Genomic DNA, 14,259 nt, shown 5'->3' with positions numbered 1-14,259 from the left:
TTTCAAAGGTTTGCAAGTATAAACTCACAATTTTAATCTCGTCAAATTCTCTGTCTCAAAAGATTATAATATATGGGTATATATAGGCTAGGTAAATAACCTAAGCCCATTAGAATTCTAATCATATTCAAAATCAACTACCTAGCTATATTTGAGTCCAACTTGAAAACCCATAAAAGACCTAATCCATATAGTAAATTACATAAAAACCTACTCTGAATAGAAAATTACATATAAACCAAATTCAACTAGAAAATGAAATCATAGGTGCTTGAAACAAGAAAAACCATTTCGAGTGAAAAGTAAAAACTTGTTAGCCAAAATCTACTTAATATAATTGATAGGGATAAATAAATCCTGATTACATAATTAAATATTACAGTTTGGGCTGCAAGGCCCAATAAGAAGATGTATGATATTCAGACCAGAAAGGTTAACATGTTGATCAGGCCTGATGGACCAGATCAGGCCTGATGGAACAAAGAAGACCCAAAAACCCTGATTATTTATTAATTTCGTAATTAATAAATAAGGGAGAAAAACAGCTATTAAGATAAGTCCTAGTGTGGATATAAATCCTTATAGATTGGCCTCCAAGGAACCTCATGGGATAAGGAATCAGCTTCCTACTCCCAAGGACTCCTAAGTCTATCCTAATTCAGAGACTTGACCACCAAGTCTCCTATACCAAGTCCAATTCAATGACTCCCACATCTATATAAGGGGTCTCACCCCACAAATCAGAACTACGTTTTTTGGCTTGATTCTCTAATTCACAGAGATACGTAGGCATCTCGTAAAGGCAGAGTTAAACTACGAAACACGAGAGCAGCCATTAAAGGCCTTGAGCTCCCGTACCTTAGTAATAAATACAACAATGATATATATTAGTTTTTTATCCATAACATTTGGCGCCGTCTGTGGGAAGCACAACAACAACCATGGTGAGAACACGGAGAACAATTAGAGCTCTAGAAGAAGGAACACCATCGGGGACAACCCAAGTGATTTCATCAACCGTGGAGATACCTCCCCACTCAACTTATGCATCTAATCAAGTGGAAGCCCAGATATGGGCAACTCAACCTCAGCCACAAGGGACGACTCCCCCGGCTATTCAAAGTACGAATCCTCAAGTTCAACAAGTACATATACCTGTGAATTCTCGACCCGTTGGGTATGAATATTCAACTGTTGTAACTACTAACCCCCCTTATGGGATGCCACTTTACCTCGACGTTGGAGGAAGTGGATATGCTGGGCGAAGTGAAGCACGAGGGAAATCGCCCCCCTATATACGAGGTTTGGCTCCTATCCCCGAGGATCGGGAATTTATTGGTCCTTACACCGAGAGGGACTCCGAATCTTCGGATGATGAAGTGGCCCCAAGAAGGAGGCGTCCTGGCAAAAAGCCGATGGCCGATGGAAGGCAACGCCCTCAAAGCACCCAAGGGGTGAATCCCCAAGAAGTGCAGGAAAGGATCAGGGCTCATGAGGCCGAGATCCAAAGGCTGAGGCATGACTTGGAGGCTCACCAGGCCACCAGACCCCAGATACCTCCTAGGGGGAGAAATCCTCCTCCTGTCATAGACCTAGATGGTCCGGTACGGAGAAGGGCTGTTGTCCCAAGAACTGATCCAAGCAATCTCCTTCCTCTTGGAGATCCTGATGATCCAACTCCGCCCTTCACTGAAGAGATAATGAAAGCCCATATCTCAAGGAAATTCAAGATGCCCACTATCAAAGCCTATGATGGCACGGAAGACCCCGATAATCATGTTAGGACATTCTCTAATGCACTGCTGCTGCAACCCGTGAATGATGCTATAAAGTGTTGGGCCTTCCCTCAAACCCTGTCGGGTATGTGTAATAACCCCCAAAATTTTCAACTTTTTGTAACCCTTGTGAATAGTGTTTTAGCTGAATGAGAAAACTTTTCACGCCACACTATGTAGGGGTTCTGTTATGGATATTCTGGGATATTATTAGTACTCTATGTAGTATATAAGTGTATGTAAAGATCGTCAGAATCCAATTCCGAACACTTTGGTTTTTCCCGGAAATCCACAAGATACGGAGAGAATTGAGTATAAGGTAACAGGATAAAAAGGATTTAAATTAAAGGATTATAATAGAGGATCATAAAAAGGAATATAATGTATTGAGAAAGGTTAAGGGAACCTAAGTAATAAGATCCCGGGTATGATCCTTCAAACGATAAATGAGAACGAAAGTTAAGCGAACCGTATAACAGATCAGCGGTCATTAGGCAAACGATTAGGAAGTTAATCAAAGGGATTAGTGGGAATGATGTCATCCAACCAATAGAAAGAGGACAAGGAAGGGAGGATGATATCATGAGGATGACACAAGCATGACATGGGAAGGAAGGAGGTGTGGTGGCTTTGTAACCACACAAATTCAAGGGCAAGAAGGTAATTGACTAAATCAAACACAAAAGCAAAGCAACCAAGCCAAGTAAATTCATTCTTCATCAAAAATCAAAAAGAACCAAGGCCTTGTTCATCCTTGCTCTCGGCTTTTCACTATTCATTAGGCAAGAAATTTCAAAAATTCAAGATCCAAGCTTCCTAAATTGGTGAGTAAATTCCCTAATCATCTTCATGCTTAGTTAGGGCTATATCAGGAGTTTAAGCCATTAATTCCTTCTCAATCTTCTTCATTTAATCAAAGAAGAAGACTATGAATAGTGTTTTCAAGTTTTTAACTTGAAGTTTTTCTTGTTTTTCTTGAAGATCCAAGCATTCTTAAGACTTCTCAAAGCTTCTTAAGGCTTCCTAGCTCCTCCCACCACTTCAAGGAAGGTATACCATCTCCAAACCCTAGATTCCTATGTATTATAAGATGATTTTGATTAGTAGGATGATATTGTAGCTTGTTGTTGTGATTTAGAGTTTGGGATTTGGAATGGTAGTGAAATGGAATGGTAAATGTTGTGGTTTTGATTAAAAGAACTTAAGTATGATTAAAGTTAAGTTTAGGCATAAGTATGAATGATTAAATTGAATTGGTTGGGGTTGTTATGATGTGATAAGGATGGATGTTGGTTGTATGTTGGATTTGAGGTTGATTTGGGATGGTTTTGAATGGTTTAAAATATTGGAAATCGCGTAAACATAGCCGTCGTAACGTCCGATTTTCTTTGGACTGTTTTTGTGCATAGCATTAGGACCCGAGAACCCCCTGATAGATTATTACCACTGCCATGTTTAGATATCTCATGTTACGAGCTTCGTTTTGATATGTAGTTCGTTCGATTCCGATGCACGGTTTAGGAGAAACGACCGTTTCAAGTAACGGCGTTTCGCGAACGAAACTTTTCCCCTCGCTTTACTTTGAAACATAGGTTAAAGACCAAAAAGGGTTAATTAATGTATGAAACATTTATGGTAAGTGTGTTAGGCAGTTGGTAAGACACTCGCGAAGGAATCGCTTTAAAACTCGTAAAGGTTAAATTATTAAAAATGGTGGAGCCGAGGGTACCCGAGTGACTTAAGCGAATCAGTGAGCGCAAAACAAGCGTTAGAGTCTAAGTTAGTTAAAGTATAGATTTACAAGTGATTTTGGTTTAATTCCAACTTACTTGTTGTTTATAGGTTACCAGACTCGTCCCGAGCCTTTTATCACCCCAAGTCGCTCAGACAAGTTTTCTACCCGTTATACTGTTGTTGTGATGTATATATGTATATGCATTATCTTGTGATAGATGCATGTTGGTTAATTAGCAAATGTTGTTATATATTGAAGCATGCTGCTATGGTATATATATATGCATGCCTGTTTCGCATTCTTTCCATATATATATCTGTTGATTCAGTTGATAATACCTATGCTAGAGGATAGCGGTAATTTGCATATACCCTTAGTACAGGGACCCAAAGGTGAAAATATTTCTAAAACCGGGAGTTGAGGATCCCGAGTAGATTTTGTATATATGGATATAAATATATATATATATATATATTTATACTTATATATATATATATATATGGTCATAGTTTTCAAAACTATTAATCGAATAAGGTTTATTCGATAACTTTAACTTTATTTTATTATTGAATATTATTTTGAATATTCATTCGAGGACTTATGACTCCTTTTATTTTATATTAAATGAATATTATTTTGAATATTCATTCGAGGACTTATGACTCCTTTTATTTTATATTAATTGAATATTATTTTGAATATTCATTCGAGGGCTTATGACTCAGTTTATATTGTTTAATGAATATTTTTGAATATTCATTTGAGGATCTATGACTCCGATTATTTGCTGAGATTTGTTCTTTATTTTATTAAAGAATAAGGTGTAAATAATCAAACTTATTTTCGATTATTCAAATAAAGATAGTACTTTCATATAAGTATATCTTTGGTTATTTAATACTCGTTTCAAGTATAAGTTTTAATACTTTTACTTCAATTATTTTTATAAAGATTATTCTTTATGGGAATATTATTTAAATAATAATATTCAGTTATTTTCTAAATATTCTGAGGACTGATTTACTTCATTAAATCAGCTTTACTCCAAACACTCTATAAAGTGTTTTCGAGTCTTCAAAATGATTTTTAAAAGATAAAGCGGATCCCAAAACTCATTTTTATATTTAAGATCTTCCTTTTAAGGGGATTTAAATACTCGCTCAAAACCTGAGGGATCCGGCTCTGTGGTGTGTTTTATATTCGCAACAAGGTTGCTGTTTTGTTAAATGAATTGATTACTTACCCAACACTCGGGAAGTAAAATTCTTGGAACAAGTTAATCCATTAACAGGCATCGCTTGGGAAATATCGGTGAGTTTTCCTTTCCAACTAGATACGCCTTCTTGGTGGAGCCGTATCAACAAGTTCTACTTGGGGAAAGGGGGAATGAGCTTTACGTTTTAGAGTCATGGATTTCATCTGAACTAGGAGTGGCGTAAGTGGTCGAGTGGCGCCGGCCCAGCCTTATTATATTGGCCCAAATGGCCTGGAAGTTCCGCTAAGGCGGTCCATTCCTTAGGAGTTCAGTGTTCGGTTGACAAGTAAATCCGACAGGTTCTTCTCTACATGTAGAAAATGGTGGGGTTGTACTACTACGACTGATCATCGTAAGTGGTCTTCCTGGCGCGGCAAACTCCCGTAATGAGTTCATCATCCATTTGGATAATTCTGCAACACTACCCGTAGCATTTCGATCGAAAGGCTACTAATGGGTGGTTGCCGAAGCATTGACAGGGTCAAACATTTTTATTGGTGTATCCATTGAATGAAGTATCTCGTAACTTTATTTCTTTTCAAAATATTTCAAAGATCAAATATTTTCAAGTTTTATTTGTGGTCTCATCTATGGGATGACCTCGTGAATCTTTTATACTTCGAACAGTAGTAGTTCAAGTAGATTTCAAAAAAAAAATGGTATAAGTATAGTGAAGTAATTGGTAACTTCATCTTCTTTTAAAACTTATATCCAGTAAGTAATTACCTTACTCATGATAAAGAATTTTAGTAAGTATCCATTTAGATACTTGTATTATTGTTATCACTATATATTATCTTGCGAGCTGTAAGGCTCACTCTTGCTTTATTTCTTCATCACACAACAACAGTTAGGAAAGATGGCCAGACTCCAGCAGACCCAGCGCAAGCGCGTGGGAAGCGTCCCGCGTCTTCCCGATGATGTTGTGGCTGCTATAGCTGCAGAGGTAGATCCATTGGTAGATCAGGCATTCTACTTTTGAGAATCAATTATGTATAATTATAACTTGTGGCAGATAATGGCAATTAACTGTAAATTTATCAAGTAATCGTTTTGGGTTGTAATAACTTTTAAATTGTGGATTCAAAGACTTGTACTTATTTCAATTTCATCTCTGAGACTATAACGGGTTGTGGTGTGTGTTAGTGTGGGGTCACAGCATAAGGTTATTTTTATTAATTAAGTGAAGTGATATTGTGGAAAGAAAGACCGTGACGACCCGGATCCCCGACCCCGGATCTGGGGGTGTTACAGTATGGCTCAAAGATTGTACAGTCGCTTGCCCCCCAAACTCTATTGGATCGTTCAGAGAGTTAAGTCAGGCTTTTATTAAGCAGTTCATCAGTGGGAGAGTCCATGAGAAAAGTTCAGCATCTCTTATGAGTATTGTGCAGGGAGCTAAGGAATCCTTGAGAGATTACCTAAATCGTTTCACAAAGGAGGCTTTAAAAGTCCCAGACCTTGATGATAAGGTAGCCATGATAGCACTGCAACAAGGAACTAGGGATGAGTTTTTCAAGATGTCCTTGGCCAAACGTCCCCCTGAAAGCATGTTGCAGCTCCAAGAGAGGGCAGGGAAGTATATCAAGGTTGAAGAAAGTATAAGGAAGACCATAGTAAGTAATGAGCCCACTGGAAACAAGAAGCGGAAAACTGATTTAGAATATATTGCTAAGGACAAGTATCCTAGAACCGAACAAAATTCTGATTCAACCCCCAAGAAGGGAGGACCTGGGCAAAAGTTCACTGAATATGCTAAGCTGAATGCTCCTAGAAGCCAGATTTTGATGGAGATTGAGAAAGATAGAGATATTCGATGGCCTAAGCCCTTGAAGGCTGATCCCGCAAAACTAGATAAGAGCAAGTATTGCAGATTTCACAAAGATGTTGGCCATGACACTGATGAGTGTAGGCAATTGAAAGACGAAATTGATTTTTTGATTCAAAAAGGAAGATTGAACAAGTATACTGGAGAAGGAGGGGACATGAATAATAATGGAAGGAAGAACTTTGAAGATCGTAGGAGGGACCAAGACGATCAGGGGCGGAATCCCCAACCTAGAGGGCCGGTTATAAATGCAATTTTTGGAGGGCCGCGACCTCAAGGGCCTGTGATAAACACGATCTTTGGGGGTCCAACTGATGCTGGATTGTCCAAAAATTCCAGAAAGGCATATACTAGAGAGGTTATGCATATTGTTGGAGAAGCCCCGAAGAGGGCCAGGACAGAAGTAACATTGGCTTTTGATGATTCTGACCTAGTGGGTGTAAAGTTTTCTCATGACGACCCGCTGGTCATAACACCGATAATAGGAAATAGCCCGGTTAAGAGGGTCCTTGTGGATAATGGTGCTTCTGTGGATATCTTGCTCCACGACACCTTTCTAAGGATGGGGTATAACGACTCCCAGTTGACACCAACCGACATGTCGATATATGGATTTGCTGGAGTAGAATGTCCTGTAGAAGGGATAATCAAGTTGCCAACCACCATAGGTACGGAACCAAGGCAAGCAACGCATATGTTGAATTTTGTGGTAGTAAAGGCTAGTTCAACCTATAATGCTATCATGGGAAGAACAGGGATACATGCCTTCAAGGCAGTCCCTTCTTCCTACCATTCAGTCATGAAGTTTCCTACCCGGAACGGGATTGGAGAAGAGAGAGGAGATCAAAAAATGGCTAGAAGCTGTTATGTGGCCTCTTTGAGGGCAGATGGAGTCGGGGGGTAGGTTCTTCCTATTGAAGGTATGGATGTCCGAGAAAATGACGAGAAGAGAGAAAAGCCAGCAGAAGACTTGGTTTCGGTTCCTTTAGACCCCGAGAATCCTGAGAGGATGACTTTCATTGGAGCCACATTAGAGGAGCCCCTTAGAGGGAAGTTGGTGAAATTTTTGCAAGAAAATAGTGATGTGTTTGCGTGGTCAGCAGCTGATATGCCAGGCATAGACCCTGAGCTGATTACTCACAAGTTAAACGTGGATCCAAGCCGGAAGACAGTGAAACAAAAGAAAAGAATTTTTGCCCCGAAAAGACAAGAGGCTATAAAACAGGAAGTAGAAAAGCTCTTAGAAGCTGGTTTCATTGAGGAGATTCAATTTCCGGAGTGGTTAGCAAACCCTGTAATGGTGAAGAAGGCTAATGGAAAGTGGAGGATGTATATAGACTTCACTGATCTGAATAATGCATGCCCTAAAGACTGTTTTTTGTTGCCAAGGATTGATACTTTGATTGATGCCACTGCTGGGCATGAGATGCTAAGTTTCATGGATGGATTTAGCGGATACAACCAGATCAAAATGCATAAGGATGACATTCCAAAGGTATCATTCATCACTGACTTTGGTGTTTATTGTTATCTTGTTATGGCATTTGGTCTTAAGAATGCAGGAGCCACCTATCAAAGGTTGGTAAATAAAATTTTTAAGGACCTTATTAGTAAGACTATGGAAGTCTATGTTGATGACATGTTAGTCAAGAGTCTAGCAAAGACTGATCATATAACCCATTTGAGGGAAGCTTTTGAGGTTCTGAGGTACCATAAGATGATGTTAAACCCTACAAAATGTGCTTTCGGAGTAGGATCTGGAAAATTTTTGGGATTGATGGTCTCCAAGAGGGGGATAGAGGCTAACCCTGAAAAAATAAAGGCAATCCTAGACATGGAACCACCAAAAACCGTCAAGGATGTTCAGAAGCTCACAGGAAAGGTTGCTGCGCTAGGACGATTCATCTCCAAGTCAGGAGACAAGTGCCTGTCATTCTTCAAGTCACTAAAGAACATCAAGGACTTTGTATGGAATGAGGAAAACAGAAGGCATTCGAAGAGTTAAAGAAATATATGGCTCAGGCCCCGTTGTTGGCCAAACCATCTTTGAATGAAGTTTTATTCTTGTACTTGGCTGTTTCAGAGAGCGCCTTGAGCGCGGTGTTGGTTAAGGAGGAGCTGAATGTCTAGAAACCTGTATATTATGTCAGCAAAATTCTGCATGGTGCTAAATTGAATTATTCAACTATTGAGAAATTTGCTCTAGCCTTGGTAATGGCTTCGAGAAAACTGTGTCCTTACTTTTAGGCACATCAGATTGAGGTGCTAACAAATCAGCCACTGAGAAATATCATTCACAGTCCCAAGGCAAGTGGGAGATTGATTAAGTGGGCAATAGAGCTGGGAGAGTTCGATCTCAAGTATAAGCCGCGAACGGCAATAAAAGCCCATGCGCTAGCTGACTTTATGGTGGAATGTACCATACCCAACCAAGAAGTCGGGGAGCAGGAAGATACCATACCACAAGATAAGGGAGTCGATAATGGGGACAGAGAGAAGGATGATAAGGAGAAAGAGTATTGGGTTCTCTATTTTGATGGAGCATCAAAAACAAACTCCAGTGGAGCAAGATTGGTATTGCAAAGCCCTGATGGGTTCTTAATTGAGTATGCTATGAAGCTAGACTTCCCAACCACAAACAATGAGGCAGAATATGAAGCCCTGATAGCTGGCCTTGGCCTAGCTGGGACACTTAGAGTCAAAAACTTAAAGGTCCGTGGAGACTCGAAACTGATCATATCCCAGGTAAAGGGAGAATTTGAGGCAAGGGATGATACGATGGCTAAGTATGTCCGCCTAGTAAGGGCTGTGATGACCCAATTTAATGAATGCCATGTTGAACACATTCCAAGGGAAGAAAATGCTAAGGCAGATGTGTTATCAAAGTTTGCTTCATCTGAGATAGAAGAAAGTTCAGGAAGTGTGTACTTCCGTGTTTTGAAGACACGAAGCATAGATGTTAAGCTTGTGGCTCCCATAGGCCTGGGGACGTCATGGATTAATCCCATCAAGGCTCACATTCAAACCGGTTGGTTTCCAAGCGATGCAACTGAAGCACGGAAGTTAACTATTCGAGCACTAAGATACTCTTTGATAAATGGGATTCTGTATAAAAGATCTTTCGTGGTTCCTTACTTGAGGTGTCTCAGGCCCGATGAGGCATGCTTGGCTCTTGAGGAAGTGCATGAAGGTATTTGTGGGCAACACTCGGGGGGCAGGGCCTTGGCTCATAAGATAACCCGTTTAGGCTTCTATTGGCCAGAAGTGATGGCTGATGCCAAAGAATATGTGAAGAAGTGTGATCGCTGTCAGAGGCATGCACCAGTTGTTAGACAACCCTCGAGATGCTGACCTCTATCAACTCACCTATTCCCTTTGCTATTTGGGGGATGGATATTCTAGGGCCTTTCCCCATGGCCACGGAACAAAGAAAGTTCCTGATTGTAGCCATTGATTATTTCACCAAATGGATTGAAGCCAAACCTTTGGCCAAGATCACAACTAAGCAGGTTGCACAATTCCTGTGGGAAAATATTATGTGCTGGTATGGAATTCCCCGTATCCTAGTCACCGACAATGGAACGCAGTTTAACAACGAGGAATTTAAGAAGTATTGTGAAGAAAATAAAATTGAGTTACGGTTTACCTCTGTGGCTCACCCGCAAGCCAATGGGCAAGCGGAGGTAGCAAATCGAATAATCTTGGATGGACTAAAGAAGAGGATCGAGAAATCAAGAAATAATTGGGTGGATGAGATACTTCCAATATTATGGGCCTATAGGACTACCTGTAGAGTCACTACTGGAGCAACCCCCTTCATGTTGACACATGGGGCAGAAGCAGTTGTTCCCGTGGAGATATCACATTCTTCTCCAAGGATTCAGGCTTTCAATGCTGAGGAAAATGAGGAAGGACAAAGGTTGGCTCTGGACTTAATCGATGAAGTGCGAGATGGGGAACATGCAAAGATAGTAGAGTATCAGAAGAAGGCTTCATTTTACTACAACCTAAGGGTTAAAGAAAGGTTCTTTAAACAAGGTGACCTAGTCTTGAGGAAGATAGAAGCTTCTGGGGTAGGACAGAAAAGGAAGCTTGCCCCGAATTGGGAAGGGCCGTACAAAGTCAAGAGCGTTCAAGGTAGAGGAACCTACAAGCTGGAGACAATGGATGGTTTTGAAGTCCCAAGAACTTGGCATGCACAAAACCTGAAGGTTTACTATGTGTAGGGCAATTGAATACGATTCTCACTTGTCTGGATGACAAGTAGGTTGAAAATCACCTTAAAGCTTTGCTTGCATAGGATTTTATATTCCAGTAGAATTTACATTGTCAAGTTATAATTGTTAAGGGTCGAACCCATATTATGTAAGGTTTTGAAAAACCAGACTTCAAATTGAAGAGTTCGAAATTATTTCAACCTATGGATGTTTGAGTTGTGATAGTACTTGTGTGGCCAATTAGTTCAAGTTTGAATGCATATTAAAGTATTGGAAAGATAAAGGAGAAAGATGCGAATAAGGAAAGTAGCATATAAAATAACCCCGGAGGGTAATAAGTTTTGATACAAACAAAAGTCCAGACATAAGTTAAGGATAAAATTACAAAATGAAAAAACTACTCCTCCATGCGGGAGCCTTCATTCTCTTGCTCCTTATCAGCACCTTCAGCATCCTTCGCAGGAGAAGCGGGAGGAGAAGCAGTGTTAGGATCCAAGATGCGATCATCTGGCTGAGGGGAGTTGAAGAGGGCATCTATGCTGTCCTCCGTCTCAGCCTGCTCAGGAGTTATAAAGTCCTTAGGGTCGATTAAGCCCGGATGCCTCTCAGAAACCGCCTTCACGGCCGCATCCCATCCCTGAGTAAACTGTAGGGAATAAAGACCCTCATCATGAATCTCCATGAGATTCTTAAACTTGTCAGAATCCATGTAGTCATCAATGAGCTTATCCTTATCACTCCTAAGTTTCACCAGCTCGGAATGAGCCTTAGCCAGCTCCTCCTTCTTCGTGTCCAGCTTCTTCTCCAGGACCTTGGCTCTCTCCTCCCATTTCTTCATCTCCTTCTCAAACCCATCAGAGTTACCCTTCCAGGACCTAGCTTGATGGAGGGCCGCCTGGAAGTAGGTGTTACTCTGCAAAGAAATATGAGTTAACACAAGTTCGTTGAAATACGAGAAAGTTAGAATTCAAAGAAAAAAAGAAAAAAGAAAGTTACCGCGGCTTGGGCTTGAGAACCCAGAAGCTCAATAGTCTCGATATCACTCCCCGTAACAATGTCAGTAAAATCGTGGGGAGTGATGGAATTGTACGACCAATCCTTAGCATGTTTGGTGGATCCAAACACCGTATCGCTCCTCCTGAAGCCCCAGTTAGGCCTGAAGGAATGTGCCTTAAGTGGAGGATCCATATCGTCCCCCAGCTCGACCACCGGGACGTGGGGCTTAAGGAAAGCAGGACCGTCAGGCTTGCTCATGGGGTCCCTGTTTAGCTTGGCCCTCTTCTGGCGGCCAGACTCCCCTTCCTTGGGCCTGTTGACGTTATTGATGGCCTCGCAAGCTGAAAAAAAAATGGAATATTAAATTGCAGGAGATAAAATGTTACAGTTAAAGGGAAGGAAAAATAGCTATCCAGTTATAAATTTACCCTTATCACTGGCCTGAGAGAGACCAACTTTCTTCAAGGAAAACTCCTCTAAGAGGGTCCAGGTGTCTGTTTTCCCATCATCTGAAATTAAGGCTTGATAGGCCACCTCCTCCTCATCAGATAACCTGATGCTACCTGGACTCCCATCTGACACTTTGCAAATGGGCCTACGGAAGAGTGTGGCCCAATCACCCCCGGCCCAGGTTAGCCTAACGAACTCATCCCTCGATTTGGGGTTGTTCTCAACTATGGAATTACTATCAAAGATATGGGGGATTTTGGGTCGTTGACGAATTAAAACCCAACCCGGTTGACTCGTGGAGCTATTATAGAATTGGAAAACTTTCCTAAAGATAGCTACGGAAAGAGGAAAATTGTTTCTAAGACAAAGGACCATAAAACAGATAATGTTCCTCCAAGCGTTAGGAGGGAGTTGACAAAGGTTGATTTGTACATCAGCGAGTAAGCGAGGAATAAATTCATGGAATGGGAACTTAAGACCCGCGGTCAGGGCTCCTCGATAAATAAACAAGGTATCCCCCTCCCAGTTACATGTCCTATCCCCAGGGGCGGCTGGAGTAATCCTAAGGTGGGGTGGAAGTCTGTACAGGGTGTTCATGGACTCGATTCTACCATCTAACTCATAAAAGGTGTTACCATGGTTATACGAATCTAACTCAGATAGAGAGGGATATTCATCACCTCTAGAGTTAATCATATCAATTAGGGAAGTATACGGAGATTGAATTTGAATGTTTGTACCTCTCTTAGAAACATTCATCTTCTGCAAATGAGCCAAGTCACGATCCGCCATTGATATGCTTCGGTTGAATGCTCGAAACCCAGAAAAACTTGAGAAAGGTGGAGCTGCGGTGGCTGAGGTCGCCGGAAATCACCTTCTCAAAGAGAGAACTCTAGAGAGAATTGTGAGAGAAAGTATGAGAAATGTGAAGTGAAGTGAGGATTCTCACTTCACACTACAGTTATATAAGCGAAAAGCTCGGAATACGAGGCGTTTTTAGGCCCATGTAGCCAGGCCCAACCTAAAAAAGCCCATCTACAAGAAGTATCAGGAATAATCTAGAAGCTCCCATGGAAAATGAAGGGTCGAAAATCGACCAGAATTTTAAAATGGTTCGATCAGAGTCCTGATCGACAAAGAAGAAAATCATGATCGATATTTCATTCGATCAAAAGGGAAGAAATCTATTGAATTCGATCAGAGTCCTGATCGACACAAAAAAGGATCCTGATCGATATCTCATTCGAACAAAAGGGAAGAAATCCATTGAGTTCGATCAGAGTCCTGATCGACACAAAAAGGGATCCTGATCGATATCTCATTCGAACAAAAGGAAAAAAGTTCACTAAGTTCGATCAGAGTCTTGATCGACACAAAAGAGGATCCAGATCGATATATCATTCGAACAAAAGGTAAGAAATCCATTGAATTCGATCAGAGTCCTGATCGACACAAAACCGAATCTAGATCGATACTTCATTTGATCAAAACGGTAGAAAGCCACCTAGTTCGATTAGGATCCTGATCGAAATCGATTAGGAATCCTGGTCGATTCAGCCCAGATCCTGGTCGAAGGTTCAACCGACTAGAATGTCACTTTGAAGGCTAGTTCGATCAGAATCCTGATCGAAATCGATCAGGAGTTCTGATCGATTCTGCATAGATCGTGGTCAAAGATCCAATCGACCAGAGTGTTACTTTCTGAGCTAGTTCGATCAGGATCCTGATCGAAATCGATCAGGAATCCTGATCGATTTTGTATACATCCTGATCGATTTTAAGCCAGAAAATTGAGGAAAATTCCAGAAAAATAAGGAAATTCCTTAAAATATTTTCTGAAAAATGTTGGTGTTTTCAGAAATTAGGGAAAAATCCAGAAAATTAAGGATAAATCCCGGAAAATTAGGGGAAAATCCAGAAAATTAAGGATAAATCCTAGAAAATTAGGGGAAAATCCAGAAAATTAGGGAAAAATCCTGGAATTAAGGGAAAAATTCCTGGAA

This window comes from Apium graveolens, chromosome 3, assembly GCF_009905375.1.
Source record: "Apium graveolens cultivar Ventura chromosome 3, ASM990537v1, whole genome shotgun sequence".
Classification (NCBI taxonomy): Eukaryota; Viridiplantae; Streptophyta; class Magnoliopsida; order Apiales; family Apiaceae; genus Apium; species Apium graveolens.
This window is presented reverse-complemented; position numbering follows the sequence as displayed.